The following is a 22786-nucleotide window of genomic DNA, read 5'->3' on the forward strand; positions in this document are numbered from 1 at the left end:
GAAAGTGGAGAAGGAACTGAAGGAAATTAGTAATGGTGTGCTTTTCTGTTACAGCGATTTCCACTCATGCTTGAAGATAGAGAGGGAGTAAAAAAAAAAAATGGAGTACGGCAGAAAGGAAGAAGAAGGGTGGAAGAGCCCTAAGGTCAGGCAGTCTCTTCTCTGTCCCATTCCCCTTTCCCCCGGCTGGGTTTACACAGCCACTAGTTAACTCTTCAGTTGGTGGCTGAGGAAAACCAGTGGTGGGATTTGGAAAATCTCATCGTTCTGCTCCTGGGAGTGTCGGCACTGTGAGTAACCACGACCCTTGACAGAGTGAAGTGCCCTCGTCAATACTCGCCCGAGCAGAATGGCTGAAGAGTTTGATTTAAAAAAATGTAGGAAATATTCTTAAGGAGATTCATCAAGAGTTAATAGCAGTCAGAGAGGAAAATAAGGTAATCAAATTTGAAATGAAGGCCCACATTTTCTTAACTCAGTGCTCGTTGTACTTCTTGTGTCGGCATACTGTCTTCCCAGTACACAATCTCGGATAGCATTCATCTTGTTGTATCTCAATGGGGACGCAGCCTGTGGTCAATGCCGCTGGTCACCCAAGACTCACCAATTTGATATAACTTCGAGGAATTCAAGAAAGAGTTTTTGCGACTTTTTGATCGTCGGAAGGTGGCACAGGCTACGGATAATGAATGACTGGAGTTGAGGCAAGGGAATAGAGAGCTTGTCCCTCACTGGCCCAATTTAACAAACTTGTTGTAGAAACTGAATGGCTGGAGGCCAAAAGGGCAGTCTTGTTCTATCGGGGTTTGAAAGATGACTTAAAGGATGCTTTGTCACTGATCCCAAATCGCCCTACAGAAGTTTCAGGTTTGATTGATCTTGTTTTAGAGATAGACTATCGACAAACGTAATGAAGGGGTGAAAGATTACGTGAATTTCAGCCCAGTGTACCACGCTTTGACCGGGTCAGAGCAGAGGTTGGTAAATCTTGTGATTGAGAACATAGAGTCGAACCTATGAGTGGAACTATTAGAGGCCCCCTCTCCAAAGAAGAGAAAGAAAAGCGTCAACAGAATAATCTATGTCTTTATTGTGGTATTAGTGGAAATTTTGTAAAGGAATGTCCCAAGAAGCCAAAAACCTTCAAGAAGGAAAACTCTCTGCACCACCAGTAGAAGGAGTTTGGCTGGTGGTTGCTAACAAGGATACAACTCCAATTTCGCATCAAGTGGCCAATACTCTACAATCTTCCGCTCCAAACCTCATTCTGACGATGACCCTAAGATTTCGTGACAGAGTTCTTTCAGGAGTGGCCATGATGCTGGACTCCGGTGCTACGGGGAACTTTTGTGATCTCAAATTTGCCTCGAAAATAGGTTTGAAGGCATTACCTAAAAAGAGAAGTGAGGCAGTTAGGTCTGTTGACGGTACAAATTCATCTTCCAGCCCAATAACCAGTCACACGGAAGTTGCGGAACTTGTTTCTGTAAAAGTTCAAAAGGAAGAGATTCAATTTAACTTGATTGATGCTCCACAGTTTGGAATCCTCCTGGGTTTGCCTTGGTTAACTGAACACAACCCAACAATTAACTGGAGTGATCGAACCGTGAAGTTTAACTCAAGTTATAGTTTTGAGAATTGCTTCGGAGAAAAGCGGATTGAGCAAGATGGAAATCCAGCAGCTTTATTATGCGAGCAAAAGATGATGGTGTGTGCGGTTCAAACTGTGACTCTTATGGTAGAACATCAAGAGTTGCTGAAGTTTTCAGTGAATCGGAATCAAAGAAGTTGCCCCCACATCGGTCGTAGACTGCAAAATCGATTTGGAACCTGTATCTAATCTTCCCTGTAGCCGAATTTATGTGCTTACTGAAGCTGAAAACCGTCATCTTAAAGATTACATTCAGAAATACAGAGAAAACAGGTTCATACGACCATCATAGTCCCCCGTTTCTTCACCATTATTTTTCATTCCGAAACGTGACAGAGATCTGAGAATGTGTATAGATTATCGTACCTTGATCAAGATTACAATAAAGAATCGTTATCCTCTTCCCCTGATTTCAGTTCTTCTAGATCATGGGTACTCACAAACTTTCTCGCGGGGGCCAAATTTATAGTGTGGTTTGTGGCCGAGGGCCGCACCTGTGGGGGTGGGGGCAGTGGGGGAGGGGGGCGTGTCTAAAGCAAAAAAAACTGAGACCATGATGTTGAACACAGGTCCCTGCAGTGGACACTTTCGTCCACTGAGCCACCAGACCCAGCACACACACACACACCTCTCTCTCTCACGCTCTCTCGCCCTCACTCTGACTGTCTCCCTCTCTCTCTCCCTCCCTCTTCCTCCCTCCCTCTGTCTCTGTCTGTCTCCCTCCCTCCCTCTGTCTCCCTCCCTCTGACTAACTCCCTCTCTCTTTCTCCCTCTGCCTGTCACCCTCTTTCAACCTCCCTCTGTCTGTCACCCTCTGTCTCCTTCCCTGTCCCCTTCCCTCTGTCTCCTTCCCTCTGTCTCCTTCCCTCTGTCTCCTTTCCTCTGTCTCCTTTCCTCTGTCTCCCTCCGTCTCCCTCTCCCTCCCTCTCTCTGTCTACCTCTCTCTGTCTCACTCTCCCTCTGTCTCACTCTCCCTCTGTCTCACTCTCCCTCTGTCTCACTCTCCCTCTGTCTCTCTCTCCCTCTGTCTCCCTCTTCCTCTGTCTCCCTCTTCCTCTGTCTCCCTCTCCCTGTCTCCCTCTCTCTGTCTCCCTCCTTCCTCTGTCTCCCTCCTTCCTCTGTCTCCCTCTCCCTGTCTCCCTCCTCCCTCTGTCTTAAAGTCCTTGCACATTAACTGTTCTACTCTTCTCTGCCACGATGCCCCAGGAGGTACCAAATATTTCCGTAGAGTGATTGCCCGAATATTCATGCCTGTACTTTCATATAATACATAAGTGCATTCTGGGGGTTGTAGTATCCGTTACTTCACTAAAGCCAGTGGTTTAAAAAATAAACTCCATACTTGATGGACATGTGTGCCTGTAGTGTAGTTCCTATATTCCCAATAGGCTCTGCGCATTGAATAACATAAACAGCAGTCTAGACATAGGACTGAGGTCCTCTAGGTCTCTACTGACTATGTTAGACTTAATTAGGTTTGCCAGCTAGCTCAGAGGTTACTAGAAACGTTCTCGAGTGAACAGGAATGAGTTAACTTTCCTGATCAGACAAGAAGGGATTAGTTTCTGACAACCGCATAAACATGACAACTTTGCTCCCTCAGAATAAAGAGTATATCTCTAGAGACGTGTGAAAACAATAGACAGCTATTTCACTCAGTCAATCGTGCATGCTTAGTTTCACCAGAGTGCAGAGAAATAGAGAGATGGGCTTTTTCAATAAAAGTTGTTATTTATTGAGCAGTCTTCTTTCTCATGCAAGAGAAATGAATTGCCACAATAGCAATACTTATAATTAAGTAAAGTGCGTACAGTAAAAGGAGTATTATGAAATAATACTGTAAAAGCATTGATATGGTTTCTTAGCCATATGATACTTTAAAGCGGATAAAATATATACATACATAAAAACATTGACTAATGGACTCAACTGGTGCTTCTAAGATACGCCTACCCCGGTGTACCTGACCTAAGCCTAATACGTGGGAAGGAGTAAGTAAGTTGCAGTTTAAGTTAAGTTGGTTTTTGCCAAGAATCTGAATCAAGAATTCTCTTAAGGTTTTAATCAGCTCCGTACCTTGGTTCTAGAATGAAGGAGGTCTTGTATCTCTCTCTCAGGACTCGATCTCCCAGCAACCCGCAAGGGTGACTGGAAACACCGGAGCTGGAATTTCTCGGCAGGAGAAAAGACAGCGTCTCTCTCAGTGCGTCAAATGGGAGGGACGGCTTCCTTCGGCTCTCGCATCAGCTGGGCGTCGGGCAAGTAGATAGCCGCTCTGCTCCAAACCACCGTGTGTTTGCTTAAGGCAATGTTGGTATATTTATACCTGAAAGGTGCCGGGTTTGACGTAAGGTTGGACATAAGACGTCACTAAGAACTAACAGTTCTTTCTGGACTCCAGGAGTTCTTGTGCAAATCAAAACAAAAGCAGGGGGAATTCCCGGGCTGCTGGAGGCTTGGTTTGTTTAAAGAACGCGTTGTACTTTCTAGGAGTCTAGGGGAGTAGCCTTGCCGTATTTGGACTGCATTGGCTATTACTAAATGTGGATATGATTCTTATGCCTGTATAAGGATATTATTTGTTATAACCATATAAGGGCATACATCGGGAATATCGAATTAGGGTCCTAGATAGAATCACAACATGCCTTTGTCATGAGCCATCTGGGGCTCAATAATAACTCTGGGTACTTTTCAAAAACTCGGATTATGAGCTCTTAAAATAAAATTATATGTCTGGAAATGAGTATCTCTGGGTGGTGAGAGCAGCGGCTGAGGCATTCCACACTCCTCCTACCCAGAGGACAAGCCAGGACAGGCTTCTCCTCCTACCCCAACATGGCAGGTTTCATAACAGCACAGGACAGGACTCACCTCCTTTGAATCACCCCACTAGGACAAGACAGGCCTCTCCTCCTACCCGCGCAGGACAGGCTTCACCTCCTCTGCATTCCCCTGGACAGACCTCAGCTCCTCTGCACCCCTGGACAGGATTCGCCTCCTCTGCACCCCCTGGACAGGACTCACCTCCTCTGTACCCCCTGGACAGGCCTCACCTCCTCTGCACCCCTGGACAGGCCACACCTCCTCTGAATCCCTTGGACAGGACTCACCTCCACTGTAACCCCTAGACAGGCCTCACCTCCAATGTAACCCCTGGATAGGCCTCACCTCCTTTGCATCACCCCCACCAGGACAAGACAGGCCTCGCCTCTTCTGCACCCCCCCCCCAAGACAGGCTTTACCTACTCTGTACCCCCTGGACATGCCTCACCTCCTCTGCACCCACTGGAAGGCCTCACTTCCTCTGCACCTCTCAGGACAGGCCCAACTTCCCCTGCACACCCTCTGGACAGGTGTCACCTCCTTTGCACCCCCTGGACAGGCATCGCTTCCTCTGCACCCCCTGGACAGGCATCACTTCATCTTCACCCCGGACAGGCCTCACCTCCTCTGCACTCCCCTGGACAGGCCTCACCTGCTCTGCATCCCTTCGACAGGCCTCCCCTCCTCTGCGCCCCCTTCACACATCTCATCTCCTCTGCACCCCCATGGACAGGCCTCAACTCCTCTGCACACCCTGGACAGGCCTCACCTCCTCTGCACCCCTTGGACAGGCCTCCCCTCCTCTGCGTCCCCTTCACACACCTCATCTCCTTTGCACCCCCATGGACAGGCCTCACCTCCACTGCACCCCTTGGACAGGCCTCAACTCCTCTGCACACCCTGGACAGGCCTCACCTCCTCTGCACCCGATTGGACAGGCCTCACACCTCCGCACCCCTGGAGAGGCCTCACCTCCACTGCACCGCAACCCAGGACAGGCCTCACTCCTTAGTACTCCCCTGGACAGGCCTCACCTCCTCTGTACCCCCTTGGACAGGACTCACCTCCTCTGCACCCCCTTGGACAGGCCTCACCTCCTCTGCACCCCTCCTGGATAGGCTGCAGCTCCACTGCACCCCCGGCCCAGGACAGGCCTCAACTCCACTGCACCCCCAGCCCAGGACAGGCCTCAACTCCTTGTACTCCCCTGGACAGGCCTCAACTACTTGTACTCCCCTGGACAGGACTCACCTCCTCTGCACCCGCTTGACAGGCCTCACCTCATCTGCATCCCTCCGGGATAGGCTGTACCGCCACTGCAACCCCAGCCCAGGACAGGCCTCAACTTCTCTGCACCCCCTGTACAGGTCTCACCTCCTCAGCACAGTACAGGCCTCACCCCCTCTGCACCCCCTGGACAGGTGTCAGGATGCAGGAAAAAGGAATCAAAGCTCTTCTTTGTCTCGCAGTATCTGCCATTGAACCGACATTGCAAAGATCACCTGCTCGCTAAAGGTCGCGGGTGATTATACTGTGGAACCAGGCATTCTCCCCTGTACTACCAACAGGGAGGACAGCGGTGCAAATTGCCGGTCTAGTCCAGCGCTCCTGGACACAGGCGCGAGGTCTAGACCAGCTGTGAAGTGCGCCGGTTCATTTTAGAACCAAGGCACTTCACCAACTGATTTTCAGAGATTAGTCACATTCTTTCTGTAGTCTAGTTTGATGGAAATAGTGCAGTTTTATGCCAGGCTTAGGCGCAGGTTAGAGTGCTTCGGTGCGTCGGTTTGTTAGTTCGGTAATTTAGAACTAGAGAGAAATACCAATTTAAAGTAAATAGGAAAAAAGAAATATAAAGAGAAGAATTAATACTTACCCATTGAATACTTCAGTTCCTGATTTCTTCGTTGCTTGGTTGGCAGCGGAGGCTCCAGAAGGTTCCTAAGGGAGAAGTAAGAAGAATTCAGATAAGAAAATAAGGCAGAGAGTGAATGAACGAATGAGTGAAAAAGAATAAATTAACTCACAGAGTTAAAGGGTGCTAAAATGTTGTTTATAATGCAGGTTACCAAAGAATAAAGTACTTATATTAAAGAATAGAAGAGCAGCAAATGCCACAGGCACTCTCGGTAAGGACATATATATATATATATATATATATATATATATATATATATATATATATATATATATTTATTTATTTATTTATTTAATGCCATTTTATATAGCGCGAACATTACCCGAAGGTGTCAGAGCGCTTTACATAAGAACCAGTAGTGATACATAAGGACTTGGAATTGCATGAGTTACATAAAAGATATACACAGAAAAAAATTGCAAATGTACAAGATGTAGAGTCACACACGGAAGAGATAAACACAGAAAAAACTGCAAACGTACAAGTTGCAAGTCACTCAAGGAAGAGATACAAATGGATATACTCTAAGAGTCACATAGGAATGCTAGAGAGTACAAAGGTCTTCTGCATATACTAGTGATTAGAGTTATCTCTATACACATAGGGAAGGGATACGAATGGATATACTCTAAGAGTCACATAGGAATGGTAGAGAGTACAAAGGTCTACTGCATATACTAGTGATTAGAGTTATCTCTATATACATAGGAAAGGGATACAAATGGATATACTCTAAGAGTCACATAGGAATGGTAGAGAGTACAGGTCTACTACATATACTAGTGGTTAGAGTTATCTCTATATACATAAATATACAAATAGTAGATTTTCTCAGGTCAACACCCAAAAAACCAGGAGAGCAGAGTTCCATTAAGGAGGGGAGACGTAGTCACAGCACCAAGGAAGGGTGGGAGGGATACAAAGGAATGGAGAAAAGGCAAATCAGAGGATCGTCAAAGGGGAAACGAGGGACAAAGGGTTAAAGGACGAGGGAATGGACAAGATTGCGGGTCAGGGTCGAGAGAAAAGCGGCCGAGTACAGCAGCAAAATGGCGGGCAGGAAAAAAGTAAAGAAGTCCATGAGAGTGACCCAGTTAGTATGAATCAAAGTGCCAGAAGAGGTCCAGGGGGGTACACAGTTCAAAAATCAAATTACTAATGGTGTGCGTTTCTGTTACAGCGATTTCCACTCACGCTTGAAGATCGAGAGGGAGTAAGAAAGGCATAAAATGGAGTACGGCAGAAAGGAAGAAGTAGAGTGGAAGAGCCAGAAGGTCAGGCAGACTCTTCTCTGTCCCATACCCCTTTCTCCTGGCTGGGTTCACACGGCCAATAGTTAACTCTTCAGTTGGTGGCTGTGGGCAAACCAGTGGTGGAATTTGAAAAATCTCATCGTTCTGCTCCTGGGAGTGTTGGCACTGTGAGTAAACACAACCCTTGACAACAGGCCTCACCTGCACCCCCTGGACAGGCCTCACCTCATCTGCACCCCCTTGGACAGGACTCCCCTCCTCTGCACCCCATTGGACAGGCTCACCTCTTCTTCTCCCCCTGGACATGCTCACCTCCTCTTCTCCCCAGGACAGGCCTCACCTCCTCTGCACCCCTGGACAGGCCTCAACAACTCAGCACCCCCTAGACAGAGTCACCTCCTCTGCCCTCAGGACAGGCCTCACCTCCTCTTCTACCAATGGACAGGCCTCACCTCCTCTGCTCCCCCTGAACAGGCTTCACCTCCACTGCTTGCCATGGACAGGCCTCACCTCCTCTGCTCCCCCAGGACAGACCTCACCTTCTCTCCTCCCCTTGGACAGGCCTCACCTTCTCTGCACCTCTTGGACAGGCCTCAACTCCTTTGCAACCCCTTCCCCCTAAAGGAAATGCTTCACCTCCTTTGCACCCTTTGGACAAGCCTCACCTCCTCTGCAACCCTGAAAAGGCCTCACCTCTGCACCCCCTAGTCAGGCCTCACCTCCTCTGCACCCCTCTGGACACGTCGCACCTCCTCATCATCCCCTGGACATGCCTCACCACCTCTTCACCCCCTGTACAGGCGTCACCTCCTCTCCACTCCCTGGACAGGCCTCACGTCCTCTGAGAGCCCCTCACACCAGACAGGCCTCACCTCCTCTGCACCCCCTGAAATGGCCTCGTCTCTTCTTCACCCCCTGGACAGGCCTCACCTCCTGTACACTCCCTAGACAGCCTCACCTCCTCTGAGCCACCCCCCCACACCAGACAGGCCTCACCTCCTCTGCATACCTCTGGACAGGAAAGGCCTCGCCTTCTCTGCACCCCCTTGACAGGGCTCACCTCCTCTGCACCCCCCTGGACAGACCTCACCTCCTCTGCACCCCTGGACAGGCCTCACCTCCTCCGCACCCCGGGACAGCCTCACCTCCTCCGCACATCCTGGACAGGCCTCAGCTCCTTTGTACCTCTGGACAGGCCTCGCCTCCTCTGCACCCCTGGACAGGCCTCTCCTCCTCTACCCCTCCTCTGGACAGGCCTCACCTCCTCTGCCCCTCCTCTGGACAGTCCTCTCCTCCTCTGCACCCCTGGACAGGCCTCACCTCCTCTGCACCCCTGGACAGGCCTCACCTCCTCTGCACCCCTGGACAGGCCTGTCCTCCTCTGCCCCTCCTCTGGACAGGCCTCTCCTCTTTGCCCCTCTCCTTTGCACCCCTGGACAGGCCTCTCCTCCTCTGCACCATAAGTGAACAGTAATTGTGCCAAACCATACTCTAAACCGTAATAGGTAAACATTTGATGTTCTGATGGTGAGGCAGCTTTGGTTTTTGTCCGACATGTATGGTTCAGGACAAACTCTGGGTAGTGATCTTTATTTTCTTACAAAGCAGACATCCCTCACTGAGGGACGACTATTATGACAAATGCTGGCCACTCAAGATGGAATCATTGGGCCAGATGCATCAAAGGGTTTTGCCCATTGTCAGCCACATGCATCATTGCACCCGTTTCCGATTCCTAAGTTGCGAAAATTAAGGAATCGCAATTTAGAAATCGCAAACGGCAATGCATGAACAAATCGCATTTCTTTTTGCGATTCAGTATTTTTCCTTAATTGCGATTCACAATTTGCGATTCGCAATTAAGGAAAACCCTTCCCATTGATTCCTATGGGCCAAAAGGCCCATAGGAATGAATGGGAAGGCATTCACATTTTGCGAATTTCAAATTGCGATTCGCAAAATGTGAATGCAATTTCAAGGGTGCAGGGGGGGGGGTCCAAAGAACCTCTCCCTGCACCCCTGAAATGTAACTTTAAATGCAATTTACACACACACATGCGCCAAGGGCATGTGTGTGTGTAAATTAAAACTTTCAAAAATGCAATTTGTGCATATTTGAAAGTTTTCGGTAAATTAGCATGAAGTTCAACTTAATGCTAATTTACCACTTCCAAATTGCGAATTCGCAAATAAAAAATGATCATGCATTGCATTTAAGAAATCTGAAATTGCGATTTCTTAAATGCAGTCGCAATTTTAGAAATCGCAACATGGTTACGATTCCTAAAATTGCGAAATGCATGATGCATTCCAAATTAGTCAATTGCATTCGCAAACGGCCGAAAATTGCGATTCGCACCGTTTGCGAATGCAATTGACTTTGATGCATGTGGGCATCTGTGTCTATGGGAAAATGAGTTCATGCATATGGCCCATTGTGGTAAAGCTGCTGCCGAAGTCTAATTCTATCACAGCTCTGTGGCAAGTATTAGCGGTGAAACCTCGCGGCTCCAACCACAACCGTTTTGATGGCACTGCCTTCTTTTCTGATACCTTGTTCATACTGATAACACAGGATTCATCCAGCGGTGTATCATAAGCATATAAACACATTTCCATACACAGAATTCCTTACAGTTTGTACCAAGGAACATCAAAACCCTTCTGGAACAGACAAGATTGATAAGAGTTTCCCTTCCTTAGCCCTGATACCAGCTAATCACGAGTATTGCCATTTCATATTTGAGCATTGCCACACAACTTGTTCTCATATCAGTTGTGCCTCGCTAGCACAGGCAATGGAAATGGCTCTGGGATCTAATCGAGCCCTCCAAGACTCTCACGTAGCACTCTCCTTTGGGTAGTTTTATCGCCCTTTTTGTGCCTCTGTAAAAAAAATTAGGTCTTGTTTGTTGACGATCCTATAAACTCATCACCAAGTATCACTGCAAGTTCTGTTTGGGACTGCTGGTAAGACTGCAATACCTCAGTCATCAACCTGTCTACCCCGCCGCTTGCCTCACAGTGAGGCACAAGCTGGGGTACACCAATGAGTTTTCTATATGGCCATTATGTGTTGCAATGTCACAGTCATTCAAATGAGAACCCTGTGAGATGATACTTTGCTGTAAGTTGAAATTAAATCTTCAGAACTGTCTCTTAAGAAAGGATTCCGCACACCCCTGCTCTTGCCTGATGTATTAGAAAAGCTAACCTTCGCATTGGCGGAGAAAACAGAGCTGTACTTGAGATACACTCAAACATTTACGTCCATTTCTGATGTAGGGCTGGATCACAGATGTTTTGTAAATACCAGCTTGGGTTTGAAATGCTTGTTACTGTATTTTATTGCTTTGCAATACCTTATGCAAAATGTATACTGTGTAAATATATGATACTGATTTTCCAGTACAGCGGACACCATGTCATTTTATAGAACTTTTTTTCCTCAAGCGAAAGCTGTACTGTGTAAAGTCAATATTGTCATAGTCTGCACTACACATAAGAGGTACATTTTTTTGGAAGCCCGTATAATTGATTTATGAAGTAGGCCAGGCAAATTGATTTATGTGCAGTGCTAGTAGATTTCTGTAGCTTATTGTCCCTTGGACAACTAGATTTGTAAAATATTTCCACATCCCAGATAGGGTCCCACTCTATCTGCGTTGTGCATTTTGTTTCCTTAATTTTCCAGGCCACATATTGATCTGCATACATTGGTGACATATTCTAGAACTAACTTTTCACGCAAAGCAATTGCAACACCCAACCGAACACTTTGTAGCCAATATGATTAAATAACCAAGTTCTGATGGACATGGGGCAACCCCATTATTTTGTAAGGTAACTTTCTATAAGTGGCATTTTCAGAATTGTAATTTAAAATTCGACATCAACATGAGTTAGGATTGTAATTCAGGATTCCAGAGACACCAAACTTAAAGCAAACATCTCTTACCATTAGGAAATTACACTTCTAAAATGTAACACGGCAACTCCAATGTTATCCTATGGGATGACAGGCTGCGCTGTAGTAAAAAACAAATGTAAGAGCTTTTCACTACCAGGACACGTAAAACATAAAAGTACATGCCCAACTTTTTTAATACTGCACCCTGCTCTTGGGGCTATCCAGGGCCTACCTTAGGGGTAACTTACATGTATTAACAAGTACTGGCATAGCCAATAGGTCTCACCAGCTTCAAAACAGACCTTAAAATACACTTTCTCACTAAATATTGGGGAAATTAATTCCCTGCTCTCCTTTCTGACTACTTTCCCTCCTCCTTCCTCAGGCAACTCTGCCTACCTCGTGTACTCACCCCCCCCCCTCCTGACACCCTCCACACCCCTCTCTCCTCCCTTACCAACCCATTCTTTTCTCAATCCCTCCACTCTTCGCTTTCCTATATTCTCTCACACCCTACCAAGTCTGCCGAGCCCTCCTTGGTATACTGTTAAATTGTTATCAATAAAGACATTCTTGTTCTTTTAATTGTTTTTTGTTTACCTTCTACTCACTCATCTCACTACGTACTCTAAATTTTTCTTTTTGCTCTGTCAGACCACCTTGTATAATTTGTTTCACTCATAACAATTGTTGCTTTCTTGTTTATAACCTTGCAAATGTAAAGGGCTCTGATACCCTCGGGTGGAGCTAGCGCTATATAAAACCTTGAAAATAAACCTTTGGGACCTATAAGTGATTAGCCAGAGCTATTGACTTTGGCAATGTTTTTAAGCTATGTTACCCAAGTAGACAGATACGCCTAAGTAGAAAAGAGAGCGTTTGGTGTACCCAGCAGATGGACCGTGAAGTTTGCGAACTTAGTTTGGTGTTGGAGCAAATCCTGCAATGTCCATTTTTGACGTGTTTCACTACTACTGCTGAAACAAGGCCCATGGAGGCACCAATGGGTGAGGTGTACTGGCGTCAAGGGTCCTTTGACCTCAGTGCCAAAGTTACTGTCGCTATTCCTTAAGGACTTGAACTGTACCTCTTATTTCTTAGATCCTTCTACGATGACTGACATCACCAGGAAGGACATGAAAAAATTATGCCTAACCCATCTTAGGGAATTGCGTCTTTCTCAAGAAATAAGCAAACCCTCAAACGTACAGATTCTATCAGTCCAGACTGTTTTGGGTATTCAACCATACTTAACATTCCATCTAACTAATTATGAAAAATATGTACTGACTAGGTTTCGTTTTAATTCTTTCTTTCGCCTAGTCACTTTTCCAAAAGAGCAGGACTGGTCACTTAATCCACCGAAATGCCCTTGCGACGGTATATCATTTCAGTCTACGATGCATGTAACATTATTCTGTAGATACTATGAGTTCCCTCGCAAGCGCTGGATTATTCCTTTACTGCGAAAAATGGGCCTGAGAACATGTCGGCCCGCTTATCTGGCTCTGCAGTTTCTGGATTCTCAATACACTGCTAAGTGCATAGCTTGTTTTCTAAAATCATGTTTAAAAATTTGCTGTAATTCCTGAGCGATCCTGTTTATTCCATTTCTTGTGTAGTATGCCAATGAATTATTGTTACCAACTGGTTTTAAACGATAATTGTTTCTAAATGTATCTCGATACCGTGATTTTTTACATGTACTGTAGTATTTTATCTTTGTACTTTTTATGGTTTTGTTAGTTGTAAACGAATAAAGTTTTATGACTTGACTTGACTACTGTCGCTATAGGGTGTGCTACTTAGTAGGCCTGCCTGCAAGACTGGAGGTGAACTTCAGTATGGATTGTGGTAACCTTTATGGTTAACCCACACCTGCCACTGATAGGGTCCACCTGCTGGTGCCAAGACACCAGGGCTTTGAAGGTCCTGCTGGGCCTCCTAAGGTCTAGCATGGGAATATGCTCCCTCAGAAGAATGGTCTGGTGGTCTGGTAATGAAAGCTGAACCTGGTTCCCCAGTTCCAAATTCGGCATCTCTGGCCATAGTGCCAAACTCTCACCCCCACTGAACACCACACTGCCCCACTGAGAAAAACTTGCAGTGCCTTCAGCTACAACCCAATTGTGCCCCACTATAAACACCTGGATGCGACTCATTTCAAATTATGCAACAGACAAGAGTAATATGCTGCCTGAAAGAAAAACAAGTAAACATCCTAGAAAAGCAAACACTTATAGCATGGCTCGACAAATCCACTCGCTCGCTCGCATTTGCGAGGGAGAATGGATGAGGACGAGTTATTTTTAGGTCGGAATGCAAGATTAAGTAACGCATGTGAAATATAAACAGGAACAACATGGTTACCTCAACCCTTTTACACTCGCTATTTAGAAATCAAAGAGTGCGTTGCCTGAAAAGCAAAGGACATGACTACAGGGCCCGGAAGGGACCCGTTCAATGTCCATTGCTTATATCCTTATAAAACGTAAGCAGTATGATTTAAAAAGACCATATCCCTAAACACAGAGCTGCGGTACACATTTTATAAACAAAAATAAGGAAAACAGCCGATAAGGATTGCATTAAACGTTTTCCACTCCACGCACCAACAGAAAGACGAGAAAACGAAAGTACTGTTTCACTGGCAAACTCCGTGAAGTGGCGCTAATGTGTTTAGGTGTGAATAAAACCAATCTGGCCACTTTGCGACCCCTCTGTTTTGCTTTACTTTGTTATTTTTTTTATTTTGTACCTTTTTTTCTCTTCATCCCGAGGCTGCACTTTTGGAAAAGAAAAATTTGAGAACTAGATGACAATTCCAGCACAAGTGTTTCTTTCTCTTTTGGATCCCTTTCACAGGGGAACAAATGAAGTCAACGAGAGGAAATAGAGGGTAATAGCCGTTTCTTGAAGTCACGCTTTCATTTAGCAAGTGAGGAAGAGCGAGACAGACACAGAGAGAGGGAAGAAGAGGAAGAAAGGAGGGGGCTGCTGACCGCGGCAAAGCAGGAGAAGTGGACACTCTCCTTGTCAGAGTAGAAGGCGGAAGTGCCTCTTTCTGGCCAGACATATCCAGGCGCGGCCTGCCTGTCGATGGGTGCGTGAGTCCAACCTCCCATGGTATAAAAAAATCTGCAACAATGAGAATGTAAATTTCCCTCAAATGTGCAGGTAAAGAAGTGTGGTGGCAAAGATTCCTCACAGTGCAGTATAAAGCAGTGCAGCGATAAGCATCTCTCCTAGTGTAGTAAACATCAGTGCAGTGTATACATTTTCACTGTGCATGCCCCCCTATGGTACAGTACAAAGCAGTCCATTGTGAACATAGTCCTCATAGGGTAGTAAAAAGTAGTACATTGCACAGAGATTTCTCATAGTGTGGTAAAAAGCAGTACATTGCACAGAGATTTCTCATAGTGTGGTAAAAGCAGTGCCCTGTGCACAGATTACCTCTTTAAGCTGTAAATATCACTTAGAGTGCTATGAAAAGCTATGCAATGTGCATATATTTCTTATAGTTAAGTAATAAACACGTACAATGTGCACAGATTTTACACAGTATTGTAAAAAGAAATACAGGGGGGAAACATTTCTAATAGTGTATAAGAAAAAGTTTTCTCATAGAGCAGGACAAATCAGAGCAGGGCGAAGACAGTTCTCATAGTGTATTAAACAGAAGTGCAGAATTCATACATATTTGCTTTGTTTATGCTGCTTGTAGTGCAGTAAAAAGCAGTCCAGTGTGGACATATTCCTCATAGTGTAGTAAAAAGCAGCCCAGTGTGCAAAGATGTCTCACAGTGTAGTAAAAAGAAGTAAGGTTCACATAGATTTCTCATACAGTATTGAAAGTCATGCAGTGTGCACAGAATTAAAGATTAAGCTGTAAATACCTCCGTGTGCAGTGAAATGCAAAGTAACAAGCAGCATTTCCCAGAGAGCAGTAAAAAGCAGCACATTAAGCACAGATTTTTATATAGTAAAGTAAAAAACAGTTTATAGTGCACAGAGATCTCAGAATGCAGTAAACAGAAGTGCATTGTGCATTGATTTCTCTGAGTGTAGGAAAAAGCAGTATAGCGTGCACTGATTTCTCATAGTGTAGGAAGCAGACGTGCAAAATGCACAGATTTTTTGTAAGTGCAGTAAACAGCAGTGTGCAATGCTTTATAATAGTGCCTTAAAAAGCTGTTTTGTGTAGATAATTTTTTCAGACTATAGTATACAACAGTGCAGTGTACACAGGTTTCTCATAGTGCAATAAACATCATTGCAGCGTTCACACATTCCTCATAGTATTGTAAAAAGCAGTGCGGCGTGCACACATTTGTCAGTGTAGTAAAGAGCAATGCAGTACATATATTTTTCACAGGCCAGTAAAAAGCAGAGCAGTGTGCACTACTTCCTCACAATGTAGTAAGATGCACTGTGCAGAGATTTCTCATAGTGTAGTACAAATCAGTGCAGAATACAGACTTGTCATAGTGTGCAGTGTGTACAGATTCCTCATAGTGCAGTAAAAGCAGTGCAGAATGTAAAGATATCTCATATTGCAGTAATAAAAAGCAGTGCAGTGTGCAGATCCCTCACAGTTCAGGAGGATGCCCTGCACGAGCCATCCCTTTAACACAAATGATGATTCGAAAAAAAACCCGTAGAGTGCCGCCCGACCTCTATGACAGTTTACACTACGGCTACCACTCTACACAGTATCCATTCCACACTACATTAGTAGCTCTCACGACCTGCGTGCCCGAACCCTGTAAGCACGACAACCCTGAGGGAAGGAAGGAAAGCCTGCCAGAGCCCCCTCACCGCCCCCTCCTCCGGATAGAAGAGCCCAGATCAACTCCGGGGGCCCCTGGATAGAAGAGCCCAGCTCAGCCCCAGGGGCCCCTGGATAGAAGAGCCCAGCTCACCTTCAGGAGCCCCCGGATAGAGTAGCCCAGCTCATGCCCCCAGGGGCCCCCGGATAGAAGAGCCCAGCTCAGCCCCCCAGGGGCCCCTGGATTGAAGAGCCCAGCTCAGCCCGAGGGGCCCGGATAGAAGAGCCCAGCTCAGCCCAAGGGGCCCCCGGATAGAAGAGCTCAGTTCATCCCCCCAGGGTCCCCCACATAGAAGAGCCCAGCTCAACCCCTGGGCCCCTGGATAGAAGAGCCCAGCTCATCCCAAGGGGCCCCGGATAGAAGAGCCCAGCTCAGCCCCAGGGGCCCCAGATAGAAGAGCTCAGCTCAGACCCAGGGGCCCCAGATAGAAGAGCTCAGCTCAGCCAGAGGGGCCCCAGATAGAAGAGCCGAGCTCAGCCCCAGGGGCCCCGGATAGAAGAGCCCAGCTCAGCTCCAGGGGCCCCCAGATAGAAGAGCCGAGCTCAGCCCCAGGGACCCCCGATAGAAGAGCCCAGCTCAGCCCCAGGGGCCCAGATAGAAGAGCCCAGCTCAGCCCCAGGGCCCCTGGATAGAAGAGCCCAGCTCAGCACCATGGGCCCCGGATAGAAGAGCCCAGCTCAGCCCCAGGGGCCCCCGGATAGAAGAGCCCAGCTCAGCCCCAAGGGCTCCGGATAGAAGAGCCCAGCTCAGCCCCAGGGTAGAAGAGCCCAGCTCAGCCCCAGGGGCCCCGGATAGTAGAGCCCAGCTCAGCCCCAGGGGCCCCCGGATAGAAGAGCACAGCTCAGCCCCAGGGCCCCTGGATAGAAGAGCCCAGCTCAGCACCATGGGCCCCGGATAGAAGAGCCCAGCTCAGCCCCAGGGGCCCCCGGATAGAAGAGCCCAGCTCAGCCCCAAGGGCTCCGGATAGAAGAGCCCAGCTCAGCCCCAGGGTAGAAGAGCCCAGCTCAGCCCCAGGGGCCCCGGATAGAAGAGCCCAGCTCAGCCCCAGGGGCCCCCAGATAGAAGAGCCCAGCTCAGCCCCAGGGGCTCCGGATAGAAGAGCCCAGCTCAGCCCCAGGGGCTCCAGATAGTGGAGCCCAGCTCAGCACCTGGGGCCCCAGCTCAGCCCCAAGGGCCCCCAGATAGAAGAGCCCAGCTAAGCCCCAGGGGCCGCGGGATAGAAGAGCCCAGCTCAGGGAACCCCGGATAGAAGGACCCAGCTCAGCCCCAGGGCCCCCGGATAGAAGAGCCCAGCTCAGCCCCAGGGCCTCCGGATAGAAGGACCCAGCTCAGCCCCAGGGGCCCCCGCATAGAAGAGCCCAGCTCAGGGGACCCCGGATAGAAGGACCCAGCTCAGCCCCAGGGCCCCCGGATAGAAGAGCCCAGCTCAGCCCCAGGGGCCCCCGGATAGAAGAGCCCAGCTCAGCCCCAGAGCCCCCGGATAGAAGAGCCCAGCTCAGCCCCAGGGGCCCCGGATAGAAGAGCCCAGCTCAGCCCCAGGGCCCCCAGATAGAAGAGCCCAGCTCAGCCCCAGGGGCCTCCAGATAGAAGAGCCCAGCTCAGCCCCAGGGGCTCCGGATAGCAGAGCCCAGCTCAGCCCCAGGGGCCCCGGATAGAAGAGCCCAGCTCAGCCCCAGGGGTCCTGGATAGAAGAGCCCAGCTCAGCCCCAGGGCCCCCAGATAGAAGAGCCCAGCTCAGCTTCATGGTCTCTGGATAGAAGAGCCCAGCTCAGTCCCAGGGGCCCCCGGATAAAAGAGCCAGGCTCAGCCCCAGGGGCCCCAGATAGAAGAGCCCAGCTCAGCCCCAGATAGAAGAGCTCAGCCCCAGGGGCTCCAGATAGTAGAGTCCAGCTCAGCCCCAGGGGCACCTGGCTAGAAGAGCCCAGCTCAGCCCCAGGGGCCCCAGATAGAAGAGCCCAGCTCAGCCCCAGGGCCCCTGGATAGAAGGGCCCAGCTCAGCACCAGGGGCCCCGGATAGAAGAGCCCAGCTCAGCCCCAGGGGCCCCCGGATAGAAGAGCCCAGCTCAGCCCCAGGGGCTCCGGATAGAAGAGCCCAGCTCAGCCCCAGGGTAGAATAGCCCAGCTCAGCCCCAGGGGCCCCGGATAGAAGAGCCCAGCTCAGCCCCAGGGGCCCCCGGATAGAAGAGCCCAGCTCAGCCCCAGGGGCTCTGGATAGAAGAGCCCAGCTCAGCCCCAGGGTAGAAGAGCCCAGCTCAGCCCCAGGGGCCTCGGATAGAAGAGCCCAGCTCAGCCCCATGGGCCCCCAGATAGAAGAGCCCAGCTCAGCCCCAGGGGCTCCGGATAGAAGAGCCCAGCTCAGCCCCAGGGGCCCCCAGATAGTAAAGCCCAGCTCAGCACCTGGGGCCCCAGCTCAGCCCCGAGGGCCCCCGGATAGAAGAGCCCAGCTCAGCCCCAGGGGCCGCCGGATAGAAGAGCCCAGCTCAGCCCCAGGGGCCCAGGATAGAAGAGCCCAGCTCAGGGGACCCCGGATAGAAGGACCCAGCTCAGCCCCAGGGCCCCCGGATAGAAGGACCCAGCTCAGCCCCAGGGGCCCCCGCATAGAAGAGCCCAGCTCAGGGGACCCCGGATAGAAGGACCCAGCTCAGCCCCAGGGCCCCCGGATAGAAGAGGCCAGCTGAGCCCCAGCGGCCCCCGTATAGAAGAGCCCAGCACAGCCCCCAGGGCCCCCGGATAGAAGAGCCCAGCTCAGCCCCAGGGGCCCCAGATAGAAGAGCCCAGCTCAGCCCCAGGGCCCCCGGATAGAAGAGGCCGGTTGAGCCCCAGCGGCCCCCGTATAGAAGAGTCCAGCTCAGCCCCAGGGGGCCCCGGATAGAAGAGTAATGCTCAGCCCCCCCAGAGGCCCCTGGATAGAAGAGCCCAGCTCAGCCCGGCTCCTGCAGAGATTTCCTCCAGGATTATTCAGTCTATTTCTACAAACGCGGCAGAAGGTGCTGACAATCTCCTACCTGAGCAGAGACCTGTGCAGACGTGTCCAGGCTCTCTACCCCTCTTGGGGGGAGTGGCGGGGGTAGATCTGGGGTCTGTGAGGGTCTGAAGATGAAGGTCGCTGCACAGACAGACAGGGCTCCTTCCTCCTCGGCAGCAGGCTCCACACAGGGGGAGAGATAGGAAGTGATGTCACCAACACTGCTGGTGCTGTCTCTGCCGCCGCTGACCCGGAAGAGGAAACCCTTCTCTCTTTCATCCATGTGCAGCTCAGTTGATTCATCAGCAGGTGGGGAGCTCCATCTGGCAGCTGACGGAACTGCAGTCTCCAGGCACCATCAGGGAAACAAGCATTGGCGCCTGCAAAGACACAGACATGGGTGTTCTAAGACGCTCCCCGTCCATGGAGACAGGGTCTCATATGGGAAACAAGCATTGGCGCCTGCAAAGACATAAACATGGGTGTTCTAAAACGCTTGCAGTCCATGGAGACAGGGCCTCATATGGGAAACAAGCATTGGCGCCGGTAAAGACACAGACATGGGTGTTCTAAGACCCTCGCAGTCCATGGAGACAGGGTCTCATATGGGAAACAAGCATTGGCGCCTGTAAAGACCTGGGGGTTTAGATGTGACAGTCTGCATGATGTGAAAGTAAACTCGTGGTTGACTCGCGCTTGTTTTACTTGTACTCCTCAGCTTGTAGCTGGCTGTTGGGCAGTGCGACGCCGGGTTGTTCTGTTCTGTGCAATGGCGACCATTGTCTTCGAGGGTAAGGAGATCACCGAGCTGCGCGTCGTGGCCTGGACATCACGGGAGTCAAAACTGCACTCATTCCTCGCCTTAAACAGCTATGCCATTATACAAAGGGTGAGGCCACGTTTAAATCAAGCCTCTGTCTGGGCTGTAGTTGTCAGTCTGGGCTGTGGTTGTCAGTCTGGGCTGTGGTTGTAAGTCTGGGCTGTGGCTGTCTGTCTGGGTTTTGGCTGTCAGTCTAGGCTGGAGGAGATGGAAGGAAGTGTGAGAGGCAGCGGGTCCTCCTGGAATCCTCAGCAGCCACCCCTGGCCTGGAGGGGCTCAGCACTCAGAGCGCAGAGCTGCGGCTCGGAGGCCGGTGGACAGAGGCAGGGCTAGGGGAGAGAGTAGGGGGTGCAGGCTATGAGGGCACAGCCCAGGGGGCACAGCTCTTGAGTCTCTGGAGGGAGGATGAGTCAGACGGAGCGCGGCCCGCGACTCGCCCCTCTCGGCCTCTTTACAACCCGGGGGTGCGGGACTCTTAAGTGTCTGGAGTGAGCAGGACCAGAGAGCAGACTGCATATGGGACCACCTTTGAGCACAAGCGCCGCACACTTGCTTTGACCAAAGATAAACATAAAACACAACAGTGGAGAAGTGTGGCTCACTGGTTAGAGGAGGCAGACCTGGAAGCAGAGATCAGCCCGGGACCAGGGTTCAATTCCCGGCTCGGCGGGGTTTTTGAGTCCTAAAATGTCCATGGACTCGACAATTCTCGCTCCGGTGCCTACTCGATTCACGGGTTCACACTCTGCAACTCTGGGCAATAGCTTGCTTAATCTCCACAACGGCCCCTCGAAGCGGGATGCCTGGCTTTCACCTTGCGGATACCCTGCCGGGGTTATCTCACAGGGGAATACCAGGACGGGTTCCCTAAGCAAGCGCTTAGAAACCGCTTGGTGATTTGTGCTATATAAATTCCTGTACATTTACACAGGGATTGATTGCATTTCACAACTTCAGTTCAATTAACGAGCCACACGCACTATTCTTGCAGACTGCCCAGAAGTGTGAGAGTTGTGTGACAGGCACCTGGTTTGACCACCAAGTAATCTGTCTGCTACTTTACCAGTTAACCACGAGCTTCTGTGAAACCGTCTAGGTGTGATTTAAATCAGCCGTTTCAATATTTCCTCATCAGTCTGCTGTAACTGTGCTCTCATAAATGGTGCTTCCTACAAAGAACCAACAGCCTGATTCATGAAGCGAAATTGCGCCCGCAATGGCTGCGAAAATGCAATTGCGGGTGCAAAACACGGAATCGGCATTCAAGTACAAAATAGCGATTTCGCAAACACAGAATAGCGATTAAAATAGCGATTACGCTATAATAGTCGCAGAGTCCCGGTAGTCGCGCATTAGCGATACGGAAATAGCGACCAACCACGGAATCTGCGAAATGAATAGCGAAACGCAATTTATTCTCAATCGGCATTCATGAAAAATATACAATAGCGGAAAACCCCAAAATCGCTATTTAGCGCGGCGCAAATTAAGGACAACTCAAAGCAGGTGGTAACCATAAAAGCCATGATTAAGTAAAATTTGAAAAACAGTTGGCCAATCACCAACAGGTCCAGGCCTGACCAATCACACATAAGGACATTCAGCAGCAGCATTAGGCGTTCCACAATGCCAGGAATGTACATGGTGGTGAGGCGGCGAAGGCTACAGCGAGCATCACGGAGGAGACGCATGAGGCAGGAAAGGATTTACCGGCAGCGGGTCACCTTGCTGGGCCAAACCAGAGAACAGATTTATGCCAAATACAGGCTGAATGGGGAAATGATCACCTGGCTGATACAAGAACTTGACCCCCTCATGCAGCACCCAACAAGGCGAAACAATTCTGTGCCTACACATGTGCAGGTATTGTGCAGCCTGCACCTCCTGGCCTCCGGCAGTTTCCAGGGCATAGTAGCGGCTGCTGGGGGGATATCCCAGCCCACCATGTGACGCTGCCTCCACACTTTTGTTGACGCCATGCTCACCCAGCTCCACCGCCACATCACATTTCCCACGAGCCAACAGGAATTGGACCTGACAAAACTACAATTTTATAATGTAGCCCATTTTCCCCATGTCCTCGGCTGCATAGACTGTACCCACGTCGCCATCTGCCCACCAGCTGCCACGGAGTATATGTACCGCAACAGGAAGTCCTACCACTCCCTCAACATACAGATGGTCTGCAATGCCAAGACCATCATCACTGACATTGTGGCCCAGTACCCAGGGAGTACCCATGACTCCTTTATCTTCAGGCACAGCGGACTCCACACACGACTGCTCAGGGGAGAGTTTGGGGAAGGACACCTACTTGGTAAGTACACTTTGTCGACAATGTCACATTGCTATGAAGTAACTGCGCTGCACAGGCAATCAACATCTGCTCCTCTCATTCAGGTGACAGTGGCTATGCCCTACGGGAATACCTCCTGACCCCTTACCTCAACCCTGCCACACCTCAGCAACGGCGCTACAATGTTGCGCACATCCGGACAAGGAACTGTATAGAAAGGACATTTGGCCTTCTCAAGAGCAGGTTCCGTATACTGCACAAGACAGGTGGGGCCATGTATTACAGTCCTGCTGCGTGCTGCCGCATTGTGGCTGT

At 49.5% G+C, this 22786-nt stretch overlaps 1 long non-coding RNA gene across 1 annotated transcript in view; it reads right to left on the reverse strand.

The window, feature by feature from the left end:
* The window catches only part of LOC144807236 (uncharacterized), a 56091-nt gene extending 36569 nt beyond the window's left edge, over positions 1-19522 (reverse strand). Inside the window, exons 1-2 of the long non-coding RNA XR_013606139.1 lie at positions 19396-19522; positions 6354-6418 (exon numbers count right to left, since the gene is read on the reverse strand). This is a non-coding gene — a long non-coding RNA (uncharacterized LOC144807236). The remainder of the gene's footprint in view (positions 1-6353; positions 6419-19395) is intronic.
* Positions 19523-22786: the final 3264 nt, after the last annotated feature.

The sequence above is a fragment of the Lissotriton helveticus genome, unplaced genomic scaffold, assembly GCF_964261635.1.
Source record: "Lissotriton helveticus unplaced genomic scaffold, aLisHel1.1 SCAFFOLD_698, whole genome shotgun sequence".
Classification (NCBI taxonomy): Eukaryota; Metazoa; Chordata; class Amphibia; order Caudata; family Salamandridae; genus Lissotriton; species Lissotriton helveticus.